This window comes from Linepithema humile, chromosome 5 (assembly GCF_040581485.1).
Source record: "Linepithema humile isolate Giens D197 chromosome 5, Lhum_UNIL_v1.0, whole genome shotgun sequence".
NCBI classification, from domain to species: Eukaryota; Metazoa; Arthropoda; class Insecta; order Hymenoptera; family Formicidae; genus Linepithema; species Linepithema humile.
Genome location: NC_090132.1, coordinates 5,006,584 through 5,022,119, shown reverse-complemented (window position 1 = coordinate 5,022,119; position 15,536 = coordinate 5,006,584). Strand labels below are relative to the sequence as shown.

The window sequence follows — 15,536 nt, the reverse complement described above, 5'->3', positions numbered from 1 at the left end:
TATATTCTATTTTTTTTCTTATAGGATACACACGCATACACACAGTAAATACTGTTTGAAGTTTAGTCATCAATGTTATACGTTACGATAATTATGTGACCTTTTAAATTTTTGCGTATCTTTTATTGCGTACACCGAAGTGTTTTCTGTCACAGTCCCATTTACATCGCTTATCTTAATAATATAATTATACAAAAATACGAGTATGTAAATTAAGAAATATGGCACGAGGAAAAAAGCGTATCATTGAGATAATCGATCATTAGGCTAATAAGCCGCCTAAATCACAGAAAGCTTGTTACATTCGCAATTGGAATCGTCCTATAATTGATAACACAAAATTTTTAACATTTCGTTGAATTAATCAACTTCAAATCTATTACAGTCTGTAGAAACCATCAGAATCTATTAATAGACCTATTAATAGGCTTAAATTTTTAATGTGTTATCAAGATGGTCAAAAAGCTGATTCCGACAACGTAGATTTATTGCTGTTAATATCGCCGCGGTATTAAAATGCATGTGTTAATTAGAAATTTGCGTCCCACGGTGCCTTAAGCGCACTCTCCGATACGCGTATAATACATTATACTTTACTCTGTTCCGAAATAGCTCACAAGATTGTCGGTTAACCGGGCCGCGTCTTGCAAATTCATACCCTTTGCTTGTCAAATTTCGTACCGCAGCTGTCGCGAGAAGCGGTGGCGCGTTACCGGTGTAATTAATTCCCCGATAAACCGTGACGGAAATATCGTCCGAATATATAAACGCTTGATACTCTTTACCGAAGGTTTGTTTTTCAGGTTTATACATTAATTGTAAAAAATTCATCGTTTGTTACGATAGTCATGTCTTGTGAGTGCAACAAGATTATTGGTGATTGTTACAATTTTACAATTAATCAATAAGGAAAAGCCAAAGATTGACAGCGACACAATTAAAATGTTTTGTACGTGCCAAGAATATCCGAATGTATAATGTGTTTTAAAACTTTGAGTCTTGTTATAATTAGCACTAACAAGTAATACAATCTATTGCCCAGAGTATTACATAAAATTTATTATTTTTTTACAAATTATGTGGAACAAACCGATTACTTTGCAAACAGAATTAAAACCAGAATTAATAATTTTTACAGTTTTAAATTTTGATGCCAATTTTTGAGAAGCTGAGAAAAACATGTTGGAAAAATATCTCTTTCTGTTTTTCAATATTTTTTATTTCATTTTAAAGCTAGATTTATTATTTGCAGGAAATGCTTTTTTTATGCAAATGACACTATGCAAATATAATCGGAAGCATAAAATGTTTTATTATTTCTGCAGCACATAAAAATTATTATAAGTTATATGTCATGATTATATTATTTCTCTGTCTCCTGACTTCTATAAAGCGCGAATCAGGTCGTAAGTTAAGAATAGCTCTCTCATTGACTGGCAGTAATTCTGACTATTTTCCAGCGCTCGATCCTGTTGGCGTCAAATGCAAGATCACTTTGCAGCTCATCTCGACTCACCTGCGGTCGAGACTAGTAGCACCTGCCGAACGAATCGGTTATCTCGTCGCGCTCGGTGGTAGGTAGTATACCGAAATAGCGTATACGTCATGTGAAACATTGGATATTGCATCTACGCGCGCATATACATCACACACACACTCTACGTAATAGCGATCGCATATAAAGTATCATATAATATATAAAAAAATCCTTATAATTCAGTATGTCAAAACAAAAAGAATTGTTTTTTATGGTTGAAAAATTTTGTTGTAATAAACGTTTTTTATGAAATAAAATTTAAGCGGCATCTTTGAGAAGATTTTTGTTGAGATAAATCCATTTTTATATCTTACAGAGAATCTTGATAAAAGATATTTTAATGCTCAATTAATTTTTATGAATCTTTTTTCCAGGTTTCTTATATTTTTCTACAATTTCTTTCTTTACTTCTACGTGTGTGTGTTGACCGACCTGTTTTTATTTTCAACTGTTTTCTTTCTCCATCGTATGACAATTTCAGAATGCGCTTTCTAGAGAGAAGCTTATTTAATGATTATTTTCATAAAGATACCAAGCAATTTTATTATTAGTATTTTTCAACATGATGCAGAATCATTTTCTTTTATGGCATTTTCCACAGATTATGTAATATCTCTCTCGTATATGACTTTAATGCAAATTACACACACTGCGATTATAAATAGAAGCCGGCGTGACGAGTTATGCAGCACCCGCTAGATAGCCGCACGGTGGCTTCGCGCGTCGTGTGGCGCTATTATAAGGACAACCGCAAACCTGTCAGCGATCGGTGTCGCGGTGTCATATAAACAGAAAAGGATAGAGAGATGAGACGACCAGACTCGTGCTCGCACGTGAAAATCTCTTTCTCGCTAGACAAGGACAAAAGATTCGACCACCGAAGAAAACACCACCTGTCCCTCGTGTATCCGTCGTCGATTTCGTCCTCTCTTCCCCCCTTCTCTTACATTGGGAGAATTAACCGGTTGCTTCTCTGTACGGAGCAAAGTGCGATAACCGCGAAGTGTCTCATACGTTCTAATCAAAGCCGGGATAATAAAGCTAGTTGATTTTTAGATAGCTTGAGAGAGAACACGCACTAAGATTTACAGTCTTGCAAGGTACGCATAGTATGTCACATTTGTTGAATAGTAATTAAATACGGTACACTCCCCTCCCCCCCCCCTTTCTTCGTGCGGAAATGTATTTAGAATTAATTTAGAATATCGCGAAACGATCGATGAAAATACTATATAAAAAATATATCTTTTTGTAATAAAGTTTTATACAGAAGAATTAGCAAAAATTAATGAATATTATTGAAATAAAATGTTATTCAGTTACTATACAATATTTTAGTCAAGTAAATCTATCAATGTTTCAATTACTTTTATATATTTTTTAAAACTCATACATTTATAAATGACCTATTTCCGATAATTGTTTAAAATTGTTTAGTTCGATAATAGTTTGAGAAATGAGTATTATTATTAAATATTAATAGTGTATTGCATTATACAAGGTATCCCAGACTAATTGTATCATTCGTGAATAGCAGATTTTTGAAGTCATTTGGAGAAATATTTATATCAATATGTCGAAGTTACAATAGTTTTAAATAAAAAGTGTTTAATGTTGATCAATCAGATCAGATCAAAAATTCATGCGCTCAGACACGTTGCATATTTATTTTTATATTTTTATATACCATATGAGAAACCTCCGAAACCTGCTATTAACGAGTAGTATGGTTTTAGACACCTCATATATTTTGCATAACTTTTAAATCTATTTTCTTAATGATATTAAAATAAAACAAATTAGAGTAAAGTGACTTACCGGCACGATGCGCAGCAGCGAAGTTGTACACATATTGATTTATAACAGATACAGAATACATCCAAATTATATGGAACGATTTGCTCTGTACGAGATATCGCCGTGCGATAAACAAATCAAGGATAAAATCGCAATTCGGGAGAATACGAAAAGTAGGATATAACAATGCGTCCCAATACACAATTAAATATTCAATAAATTCTCTAATATTAAGAATTTCGAGACCGACTTACAGCGTTTGATGGGATTGTTTACATTGGCGCGCTTAGCTTACGCACACCACATCCCCCTCTCTCTCTTTTACACATATTCTGTGTAGCTGCACGTATTATTGTTTTTTTCTCCGCATTCTTCCAAATCGGAATCGGCGTGACTTTGTCCTTGATGTCTTTAAAACTCTACTCTCTCTTTTATCATTCGCACGGTGGCACTTGTACGGGATAGATCGCGTTCCGTATCGGCGTATTATCTTCTTTAAAAGTATCTTTATACTACTTCTTATTTTTCAATCTTATCCTTTTGCATCCGTTATTTGTTACGGACGTGTGTCGATCGTATGATCCATGCGATGATATTCAAGTTTTATTCTGTGTGAAAAAATACGCGTCGGGAGTGTACGATTTACGAATTCGCGTCGCGAACGCGTGTAAATACTTTGAAGATAGCAAAGAAGACTGAGAGGAGGAGGAGGCTCAGGAAGAGCGTCGGGCGCCGCAGGAGCAACTTTAGGGTAAGTGATCATTTATTTGTTATTTGTTATTTCTAACATATTCCACGTAAGATGTTATGTAATGTAACGTGCATATTAAAACTTAAACTATGAAATATTCAGTAACAGATTTGCAACTTTGAATATTAAATTTTTAACCGGTTTATTTACGGTTATTAGATATAAATATATAATTTTTTTATAAGATATTTGCATAACGAAAGATGAGTAAAAGTTTAATGTACGTAATGATTTATTTAAATAAAATTTGCTGCTATAATTTGTGGATGTACTTATGTTACAGATCAACTTGTGAACAATTCCGCTGCTGCGCATCGTGCCGGTAAGTCAATCCAATTTGTTTTATTTAAATATCATTAAGAGACTAGATTTAAAAATAATGCAAAATATACAGGGTATCTTAGACTAACCGTAATAGCCTGTTAATAGCATATTTCTGAGATTTCCAATATGATAAAGATATAAAAATGCAACGTGCCTAAACGCACGAATTTTGGACAATTTGATTGATCAACATTGTTTAAACACTTTCCATTTAAAAACTATTATAACTTCGACATACTGATATAAAAATTTTCTTCTCCAAATAACCCCAGGAATTTGCTATTCACGTAATACGGTTGGTCTGGAACGGAGTGTATATGTATATGTTAGATATTTTTCTATATCTAATACTTAAAGACATTAAAGCAAGAGGAATTAAAACGAATATCTGGTCGACGTTTTACTCTTTCAATAATCTTAAAACTGATAATTAGAGAAATAATCTTTTCTCTGAAATTGCTAATAATAAAACCAAGATTAGCCTTCGCACTTCGTGATTCCTTTTAACGATTCTTCTCTCAGTTATTTGTAATATAATGTTTACTGGACTTTTATGGTACCGCACGGATTATCTTGGACATATAGTGTTATATGAACAATAAAGTCGACCGGTGATAATCGCATAAGTAACGAGGCTGCATTATATCGTCATTAGGCGCGGTGCCGTTTTAATGCTCATCAAAATATTCATCGTGCTAATTATACATTTTCGATCCCGTTGATATCCCGAATTATGTGAACGGACGTCAGAATGACGGACAGCGTGAGGATCCGTGTCTCCAGTTCATTGAAATCTCGCGAAAACGACTGAATGGGTTTCGTGGAAGCGCATAATGGGTTGGCGGGTGGCGCGTCATCGTTTCGGTTGCCTGCTCGTTTACTCGCCCGCTCGCGAATCGCGCCTCTGTCAGCGTCGTAATCATTGCGGCGAGGTTGAATCTCACCGCCGCGATATGACGACAAACGACCAGCACCGTCTCGGAACACCGGTCATCGTTGTTCGCCTAATGGGCTGCGCATTTCTCCGTCTGCTTTCACAGCTAGCTGATTATGACATGTTGGTCGCGTCTGCAAGCGGGCGAGCAAGCGAGCAAGCATCGGATACATACCCCATACCACGTGTTCCAGGCACCGTAACGCCATTTGCCCGACTAATGACTCGCTGGCACTTAGTGTTGCCGTGGTCTAAGCCTCCTTTTCCTCGACGCGTATCCACGAGCGGCTTTAAGACGGCTCTATTCGAGAGGAAAGTGTCGTCGCGTAAGACTTTGTAGCTCGCGCGATTAATAGTTGATCGTGACGCTCGATAGCGAATTAGCGAGTATTTACGTATTTATGCGCAAACGCGCGATGCAGTAGATATTATTTATGCGACAGTGATGATGCGATTTACGATACGATGAATTACGTACCAAGATTATGGACTTCTTTTTTAAAATGAGATTTTTATGAGAACGTATATTATTATTTCGAAATAACTTATAAATCCGCGAATAAGTAATAAGCGGAATGAAAGAAACGTGTTAATTAATAAGGTGCATAATTTTTAGAAATTTGATTTCTCTATTTACTAATTTTCTTATTTAATTTAGTTTTTTCTAAATTAATTTGATGCCTATTTTTATTTAAATATGCTACATTTTCTTTTCTAATAAAATATTTTCTATTACTATATTATACGTAGTGCTTACATAATGCAACAAATAAGAAAATATTTTTTAATATGTATTTTAAATATATATCTAAATTTTTAATGTAATAATGTAAATGAATAAACATATTTCCGTCCATTATAATGCAATAGTATCAGAATATCATAAATAAGTAATCAAATCAAATATAATAAGATTTACTCACCAGCTCTGCTTCTGCTCTTAATTATTTCACCATGTTATTCTCGCCGTTGCAATTCGTTGGTTTCGTCATTGCTCCAAATACATACACTTATATGACACTAATTACCATTTATGATACGACCGGTTAATTTATACGACACTCCCGAGTTAAACGCGATGTATTTTTAATACTGAATACGGCAATTCGGAAACAATTATAAACGATATTGTCCATTAAAAAATTTAGCACAGTGACAATATCCAGATAAAGCAGTACGGCGATTAAACAGCGACTCAAAAGATGCCAAACGTAAATATTATCGGAAGAATTAATTATCACCACTTGCCTTTATCGTCACGACACCAACAATGCATTCCACACTTTTGACGCGCGATTATATTGCACAATGTATTCTCGAAACAAACAATTAACGCGAAAGATGACAATCGCTCATAACCTTGCTCAACACTTCCGTTATTCTCGACACACATTCACAGAATGCGAAGATAATTTCACGTCGATGCGTGAAAACTCGGTGAACGACGCGACGGATGCGGTTTACTTCACGAATATCAAAAGATAGATTAGAAAAGAAAGGTAGATCACGATTATGTGCGCTAATTTATTCTCAACGATAATTTCGATTCCATACTTTTAAGATTTTTTGTTGACATTTTTAGCTATCCTAAGATATATTTAGAAAGTCCGAAAAACAGCATTTTTACATCGATGCTCGTTGACTTGATGAGCAATGTTCGATATGACGAGATAAATACAATTAGTTTTGTGTTAATATCAAAAGACTAATAACCGCGACCGTATACATTAAATCATCCACAATGATCTTTGAACAAAGAATAAAGATTCCGATAAACGCTGTATGATTTACCTTATTTTTATTTGCGCGCGTAATGTAAATAAAACAAAGCACCCATACGTTGGCTACCGTGACTGTGAACTAAAAACTTATAGTAAAGATGCTACAAGTTTTTATCTGTAACCATAAACTATTCAATTACTTTACGAGTTACTGCATACATAATATATTAGAACACACCTTGCGCATTTGCAACCAATCAGACATCGCGATTGTGGACATGAGAGACGACATGTAATAAACTTCAGAGTATATGTAGTGCAACGTCATTTTCACGCGAAAGAAAAATGCGAGCGAAAACTATCGATGTACGTACAATCAATTCTTTCTTTTGTTTTTATAATACTTTCTCCGCAGTACATGTAATTGTATATATCTAATGTTTATGTTTACGTTAGCCGGAGGAAAGACTTGCGACGCGCCTTTCCAAGAAATCTCTGCCTCACGAACTTGGTGGCCGATGTGGCGCACGGAAACATTGTTTTGGTTAGTATTAAAAAGAAAACGACACAAAAATATCATAAAAACAATGCAGAGCGTAAAGTATATAACGTTTAGAGTTTTCGTTCGTCATGCTGCGAGATTTTGTATCAGTATCGTACAATTGCTTTAGATGTAACAAGCACGAAAAATTAACCTGTGTGTGACCACACACACACACACACACACACACATACAAATTAGGTATATCTTATATAAAATAAAATGTTAATTGTTTATTCGATTATTCGATTATTTAATCGATCGGTTATATGAATAGTTAAAAGGTGTTTTATATTTCATTACATTTTATTATAAGAGTGTAACAAGAGAGTTTTGAAAAAAATTTTTTTATTTAAAAATAATTCTTTATGTATTTTGTCGCAAGTCCGAACATATTTGATCATGTGATCGTGTGACTGTGACGTCACGAGATCTATCGTAACGTCGCTTAGTTCATAAGACGATGGCGCTGGAGTAGGATGCGGGTGAGCACGGTTCGGAATTATGTGTATACCTTTTCCCATTTGGAGTGAATTTTGCGTGCAAACGTGTATTGGGTAAGTCGAATCCAACGATAGGTGATTGTCGTAGAATGTTAGCATGTGCGATCGTGATTACTAGTCTCTTAACACTCGCGAAATCAATGGCATCCGTAGCATAATGTCGGATATTCTCAGCAAATTGATGAGCATCGGTATGAAGTTGCTCCGTTTTTCGAATTCGTTGGACGAAATATCGGAAATACATAGTATTGAATCAAATGACGAGCGATCGTGGAGGGTTAATTAATGCATACGGTTGCGATTATCAGGCTTTCGATTCCTAAAATTAATTTCGTCTATTAATAAATTAATTCCGTTCTGACGGACATCGCGCGTCGAACTTTTGTATCGAGTGAAGATGTCTCTCTTTCTTTTTCGGACATTTTGAACATACCTCAGGTTTTTAGAGTAAAAATGTCATGACTGTTGAGTTACATAACGGGCGATTGCTGTGAAAAGTAAATTAGCATATACAATTACGACCTAACCTCTAATTTGTTTTCAGATGTCCTCCTATACCCACGTCCGTCCTATCCGTCTTTTGTCATGGTTGGCCTAATCTTCGTATTTCACGTCAAAAATGTATCATGCTAAGCAGTGAGCACTCGGGAGTGTCGTACAAAGTGATCAATCGTGAGTCAATTATTGCTAAATAAGTGTGTGCTGGAACAACGACGGACTCAACGATTCCGACGGCCGGACGGCTGGTGAGTAAATATTCTTCTACTTTTTTCAAACTATTAAATTGATTTGATAATTATAATTAATGATATTAATAATATCAAATATGTCTTGAGGAAGAAAGAGGAAATATATCCAATAGGAAGATTAATTATTATATTCGAACCATTTCAATTGATTACAATTGTTTTACTGTAACATTTTTAGTACCAAACATTTATTATAGAATTTTCATTGTATTTACATTGTATTTATTCTGAATAAGGTACAAAACTTTAAATTAAGAAATGGGAACTGTGTAAAAAATGTTTGTAATATTATTTTTTTATATTTATTTTGTAAAAATTGCAGATATCAGAACTAAAATGCACACGTATGATATATAGATTGTGATATATAAGGGCACATAACTGTATGAATAATTACATATGGGTATAATTTTGACAAATTAGCCATCATAGCCGATAGCAAATGAGCGATTTCCGAGCTTGCTTGCGTGTGGGTAGGTTAATGACGTGTTATTAGTGCTATTAGGACCACACAAAAATGAATATGATATGAATCTTAGATCGGATATCTAAAGACACTTTTGTAACAACGAATAGTAATACTGTAAAGGAAACCCTTCGGCATCTTTGTAATTTATGCGAAACATGATACTAAAGATATCACAGATTATCATGCGATATCGTTACTAAGTTATGGTTTTAAAAAATTTTGAAAATTACTCGTAGTATTTCCTGTAAGTGTTAGAAGCTGTCATAATCAATGTAAATTATGCCTTCATACGAATCGATGGGACATAACGGGATTAAGATCGGTGCATATGTCAGTAGCCGTCGACTGTAATTCTAGCATATAAGGGACGCCTTCATCGGCGTCGGCATCTTGCTCGTCGTCGTCGTCGTCGTCGTCGTCGTCGTTGTCGCCGTCGCTGTCGCCGTCGCCGTCGCCGTCGTCTTCGCCCCCGTGTAGGAAACGATTCCGTCGCCGACGTGAAGGAAACCGCGTCTTACGCCTTGGCGGCGTGACGTCGCAATTATTCATCGCGTATGGTTGCGAGTAACAAATCGCCAGTCAAGTGGCAACACCGGCAGCTTGCGCAAGAGGACCGGGGAGTGGGACGAAGAGAGGAAGGTAGGGAGAGAGGGAAGGAGTCTCGCATACGCGAGAGGAGAAAAGTCGGAGAGAGGAGCAAGACGCAGTGATAATGGTAGGCCGCGAAGAGGGAAACACGGCGCGAGAAAGAGAGGCGGTGTGACAGGGAGAAGGAGACAGCAAGAAGCGGACTCCTCCCACGTACGTCTAGATTCGCGTCGCCAGAACGTAAATTTAGCACTAACGCATTATGCACGCTCGGGCTGCGTCGCATTGGGCGTGCGATACCGACAGCAGCAGCCCGTCTACGCACGCAGCATCGCCCTGATGCGTGTCGGACGTGTTGCAGACGACATACGTACGCGAGGAAGGGTGTCGGTCGGTCTTATTTCGCGCAAATGAAGTGCGAATGTCGAGATGAGATCGATCATGGGAAATCGTGAGTATCGAGGGAAAGAGCGGACATATCTCGTGGGGGAGTCTTCACACTTGATGATACTGCAACGTTCTGTTATTAAAATGTAAAGATTAAAAAAATTTTTAATCTTTACATTTTAATACCCTCGATATGCTTGAATGAAACAATTATATTTTTTTAAGATTTAAAAAACTATACGAAAGTTACAGAATATAGGAAAAATTATTTTTGTTAGTTTTATATTAGAATTTAAGAATACCTACTAGTGCTAGAAACACTAATCTTGCTTAGCACAGGGAAATTTTTAGGTATTAAATGATTTCTGCAAGAATTGTTTGAAAATAGGACAATACTTTTGATTTTCACAAGCAGAGGCTTATTGAAAATAATCGTAAATCAGCACTAAACAACAGGCGCAAGGTCACTTTGCACCGTAACGGTCAGAAATCTCAATTAGTCCTTTGTGCTGGATGTACACTTGCGTCTGGATTTGATTAATGTACGTTTTACCGTGGGCTGCCTTTGTGCCCGAAGTCGGTGGCGTCTGAGAAACACAATTTACGCCGACCACGCTGGCAATATCTGTTTTACACTCGCACGTTGAGTAAAGCGAGCTTTGTGAGCGTAGCTTTGCGACCTGTTATGATTTACATGGACATTAGCTTCAAAGACGACTGAAATTGTTGCTAGAGCAACAGATCTTTATTATTGTGACATCACAGTAATTCTCGATTATTGACTGGAACGCAAAATTATCAATTAGAACATGAACAGAGGATTTCAAGATTTTCTCCGAAATTACGAAAATATATATCTATTTATAATAGATAATTTGTATAATGTGTCAGAATTGTAAAAGTAGTTACTGAAGTAGTCGATTAATACTATCAATTATTTGATATCCTTATTTATTTTTGTGTATAACATTTTTTTCTATTTTAATACTTATAAAATATTAGAAAAAGCGATTTTTTTAATATAACTGATATTTATTTTTCAGTATTAAAACTGTATTTTTATTAATTATTTTCTAACTTTTTGTTCCATAATAATTTGGTTTCACAATAGTAATATAAAGACAAATGTTAGCGATAAAATCACGTAAATTAATGTTCCATGTATTACTGTTGGTTTCTCGCTTTAACAATCGTTCCCGACACAGTTCTACAATATCGCATAGTTTCTACAATTTATAGTATTAATATTTTGTGTAACTGGATTAGTGAGAAGAGCCATCCGCGTCGCGCTTCTCTTTCTGCTTTAATAAGTGGAATTATGCTGTAATACCTTTATTACTGTAAAGACATATTGAGAATACGCAATAAGAAATGAAGTGGCCGACGGATTTGTCTCTCGTACAAAAGCGCGGGAGGATTATAATTTGTGGTTAAATCAGAAGGAACGACTGGAAGAAGAAGTGCTTCAGCGCAGCATAATCCGAGACATTAATTAACTGTGTAGTCATAATACTGTCCGTTGGTAGAATCGGGCCTCCGAGAGACGCTCCTCGTTCATTGTGCGAAGCCATCGTCGAATTAACAAATGGAGCAAGAGAAGACGAAATTGCCCAAGAGCGCCTTAGTCTTCTCTTTCAGAGAAGAATATCAAACGAGAGGGGATTCGAGGATGCAAAAGAAAAACGAAGGAAAGACAGTGAAATGCGCAGTAGTCATCGAGGAAGGACAATCTGGAGACAAAACAATTGCGCGATTTCGCGCCAGCGCTTTCGTTTCGAAACGCAATGTCACATCGCAAAATGAGTAAGCTAAAAGCCAAGTATTTCGCTTAATGTCGTATGACATGCTGGATCGTGCTGACAAAAGAATACTTATCGTTTGCTTTCAACGGCAAGATAATAAATCTCGCGGCACGAGCTTTCGTAACGTATTTTATGACGACCAGTTCTTTCGGGAAAAAATGCAATGCATGACGATTGAAATGAATATTTATTACGTAAATATCCTTCGCTCATTAACGATCATTTACAAGAGGAAAAGTTAAAAAAGTAACTGTAATAATAAAACTACAATCGTTCAAATATATGCAGATATATTTGCATTTTACGTCTTGCCAAAGTAGATCTACGCGAGAATACTTGAGAAATTTGTATTGGTGTTCTTTAATTTTTCTGCACCTGCGTCGATCAATTTATGAAGAGATTGATGATCGCATTAACAACAGTCTCGTTCTCAATCGAACATTATTTCATTTGCACGACAAGATTTCAGTTATAGAATTAGTAGAGAACAGAAGTCGTACACACGCCTCCGTGCGAATCGCGTTTGCCGATCTTCCATCCACTCGGGATAATTGCGTCGAAAACAAGGTGATTAACTGACTAGGGTGACTACGTAGGTCGGCGATCTATTTCGATCTAGGTATCATCTTCCCATGCAAAAGTGTTCCAATGTCCAAACTGTATTGTCTTTTCTATTTTGTTGAGCTGTACACGAGGATTACAAATCTGCATTCTTCTTTCCTATTTTAATTTATCCGCGAGAAGATAAATATACAATAAAATATATATGATCGCCATTTCAAAATTAACTAATAATTATTAATAATCTTGAATGCCATCTTATCACTGATATTTATGAAAAATATTAATATATATAATTTTTATATTATAATTTAATTAAAATATTCCTCTAAAATACGAAATACATTTTACTTGACTCATACTATCACTATTTTATGTTATTTATTATGTGTTAATATCTCAAGTTTTCGACAATTATCATTATTTTTCTTAATCTTACAGCATTGTTGCCAGAATGCCCAGCATCAAGTAATCTTGTAACACACATCAGTTGTAAATGGAGGGTGGAAAAGAAGAGGGAATTCTTACAATGCGCGTCGACTTGTCACAAAAGGAGGACACATCGAGCTTTCGCGCGGTTGGTAAGTACGTTACCGCCTTCTGATCTCTTTTATCTCTTCCACCTCTTTCTTCTCTCGTCGCGCCTCATCCTTTTTCCTTCCCCATCGGCGGCGCTTCGCTCCCTTCATTTACCGCAAGCACGCAAACCCGCGAGCAGATCTGACCCTCTCTTCTTGTAAGAACAAAAGCCGACCGGCTGGCTGGATGGCTGGCCTTCTTTTCGGATGCGACCGCGCGGCGAAGTCTTTAACTTCCTTCCTTTTTCATTCCCAACGGGAGATTCCATCTCTGTAGCACTTGCATTGTTTTATGTGGCGAGCGTTTAATTAGAGCATCGCGTCGTAAATACACAGAGCGTTTCGTGCGCCACCAAAGCAAATAAGATTTATGTATGATAAATTTGGTTGTTAATATATTTTTTCCCCTCTATTTTGCTTCTTAACGATTCAAGCTTTTACAATGTTTTTTTTTTCTTTTCACATTTTTGTTCCGTTTTATAAATATGCATTCCTGGACTACATTTTTACCTTTGTATGAACGGTGACGCGGCATCGCATTTTAGGATTCAGGTTCAATTAGTTCGATGACTGTGCGCGCGAGCGGAAAGAGTCGAGTGCTCCCTCGCAACGACGAGTCTCGCGACTTCTCTTTTCATTTCAATAGGATATGTGGCAGCGCGACTGCCCTGGACTTCTCCACTCAATAGCAGTCGTTCGTTGCCTTCGTGATGCACGGCGTACATACGTACATAGTGAAGGAAGGGAGTTAGCGCGCGGTCGACGACGTTCGCGGTTGCTCTCTCTACGCCGCCAACTCGAATAATTCACATTGTCCGTCGGGAATGGTAGGCAGTCCAGGGTTTTCTTTTGCCAATTATTTCGGGACACGCTGGTGTGAGGAAAGAAAGCCCCGCGGGGCAGAATAGATCGCGCGATTTTCTCCGGACTAATTTAGCCGCGCTCTTGTTCAACGTATCCATTCTCTCTCTTGCACTTTATCCGCTTCTCTCTCCCGCGTCCTCTTCCTCTTCGTCTATGCCTCACTGTGTCCACCGGCGTGTGCTTTCCCGCTTGGAACGCAACTTGATTATTCCCTTCATTAACACCGTCCGCATAGCAGAACGATATTTTACAGCGATCGACGTCGATCGGCCGACCGGCCGGCATCTCGCCCGTTCGCGGAACACGCGAGAAAGATCTGGGGTCGCCGACCACTCCCGTTGATAAAGACAATCGATAATCCGTTAGCGAAACGCTGATAAGTACGATCCTTGCCGCCAATTTACATTTCCGAACTATTAACCCCGGCGCAGTTACGTTAATACACGCATCCGCGTCTAATTTTAACGGATCGACGGGCTCGGCCCGCCGCCACGCTGTTCCAAAGACGGCGCGTTCGCTCGCGGAAATTTCTATCGACGCCGATCTATCTGCTGGATAACGGCAGATTAATGAGGAGAGAATTAGTGGCTATTCGCGAACGATCCGGTGAAATCTCGAGATTGTGCTTTTTGAGTTTCCGCGGTTCCCAATTCATTGCTCACTAGTTTTTAAGTGGATACTTAAAAATTTCCTCTCAACTTGACATGTATTATCTTTTTATAATTTCAAACTTGTATTTAGTTCTAAAAAATTAATTTAACATACACGCACAGTTTTATCGAGATTAGGAGACGAGAAGTTTCTATATTAGTATTTTATACATTATTCATCGTTAGATTAATAATGTTAGATTAATTTTTAACCACATTTAAAGTTTTATACCATCTTTTATTAATTTATTTTTCATCACGCTGATGAAAAATCCATTGGATTATCATTCGCTCGCGTTGCTTTAGAATCGAAAAGCGAATTTGCGCGAATTCCAATCAAAGTTCCTCGCGGTTGTGCCCGTCGGGAGTTACTCTTCTCCCTGCTGAGCGTCTCCGCCCTCATCGTCGCCGCTTGCAATTTTCGACGCGCCTTCCTTCGCCCAGCGAATTAATGCTCGCGGTGTTTCAGGGATCGCGCGCGCCATTCATAACGCGAATGTTATTAGTGCAGATCGCAGTCAGATATACCGCCCGGCCCGCGTCGTGTGGTTAAAATAAAGATGATGAATGCCCGGCCGTCCCTCGCCGCGGTGCTGGATGTAGATTAATATCGGCCCTCGCTCGCTTACTACTCTGCGCGCGCCTCCTACTAATATCTGCCGTCCGTAGTAGGTAGTAGGTACATGGAGATCTTACATCGCTCTCCGCCTCATGCCCGATTGCTGGCTCTAGTAGCACTTTCTTGCCGAAAAGTCCTTGAAAAACGTGCGTCGCATTTTC

General features: G+C 37.5%; 1 long non-coding RNA gene across 7 annotated transcripts in view; it reads left to right on the top strand.

Annotated features, from left to right (window-relative positions):
• The first annotated feature begins 3,688 nt into the window (after nt 1-3,688).
• LOC105670144 (uncharacterized) overlaps nt 3,689-15,536 on the top strand; it is a 156,308-nt gene continuing 144,460 nt past the window's right edge. For 2 of the 7 annotated variants that reach the window (XR_010890345.1, XR_010890346.1), the window contains exons 1-3: nt 8,053-8,162; nt 8,653-8,854; nt 13,106-13,245. This is a non-coding gene — a long non-coding RNA (uncharacterized lncRNA). Of the gene's footprint in view, nt 4,086-4,368; nt 4,408-7,520; nt 7,609-8,052; nt 8,184-8,652; nt 8,855-13,105; nt 13,250-15,536 lie in introns of those variants that run through there. The other 5 variants (XR_010890348.1, XR_010890349.1, XR_010890347.1 and 2 more) reach the window with 5 other exon arrangements.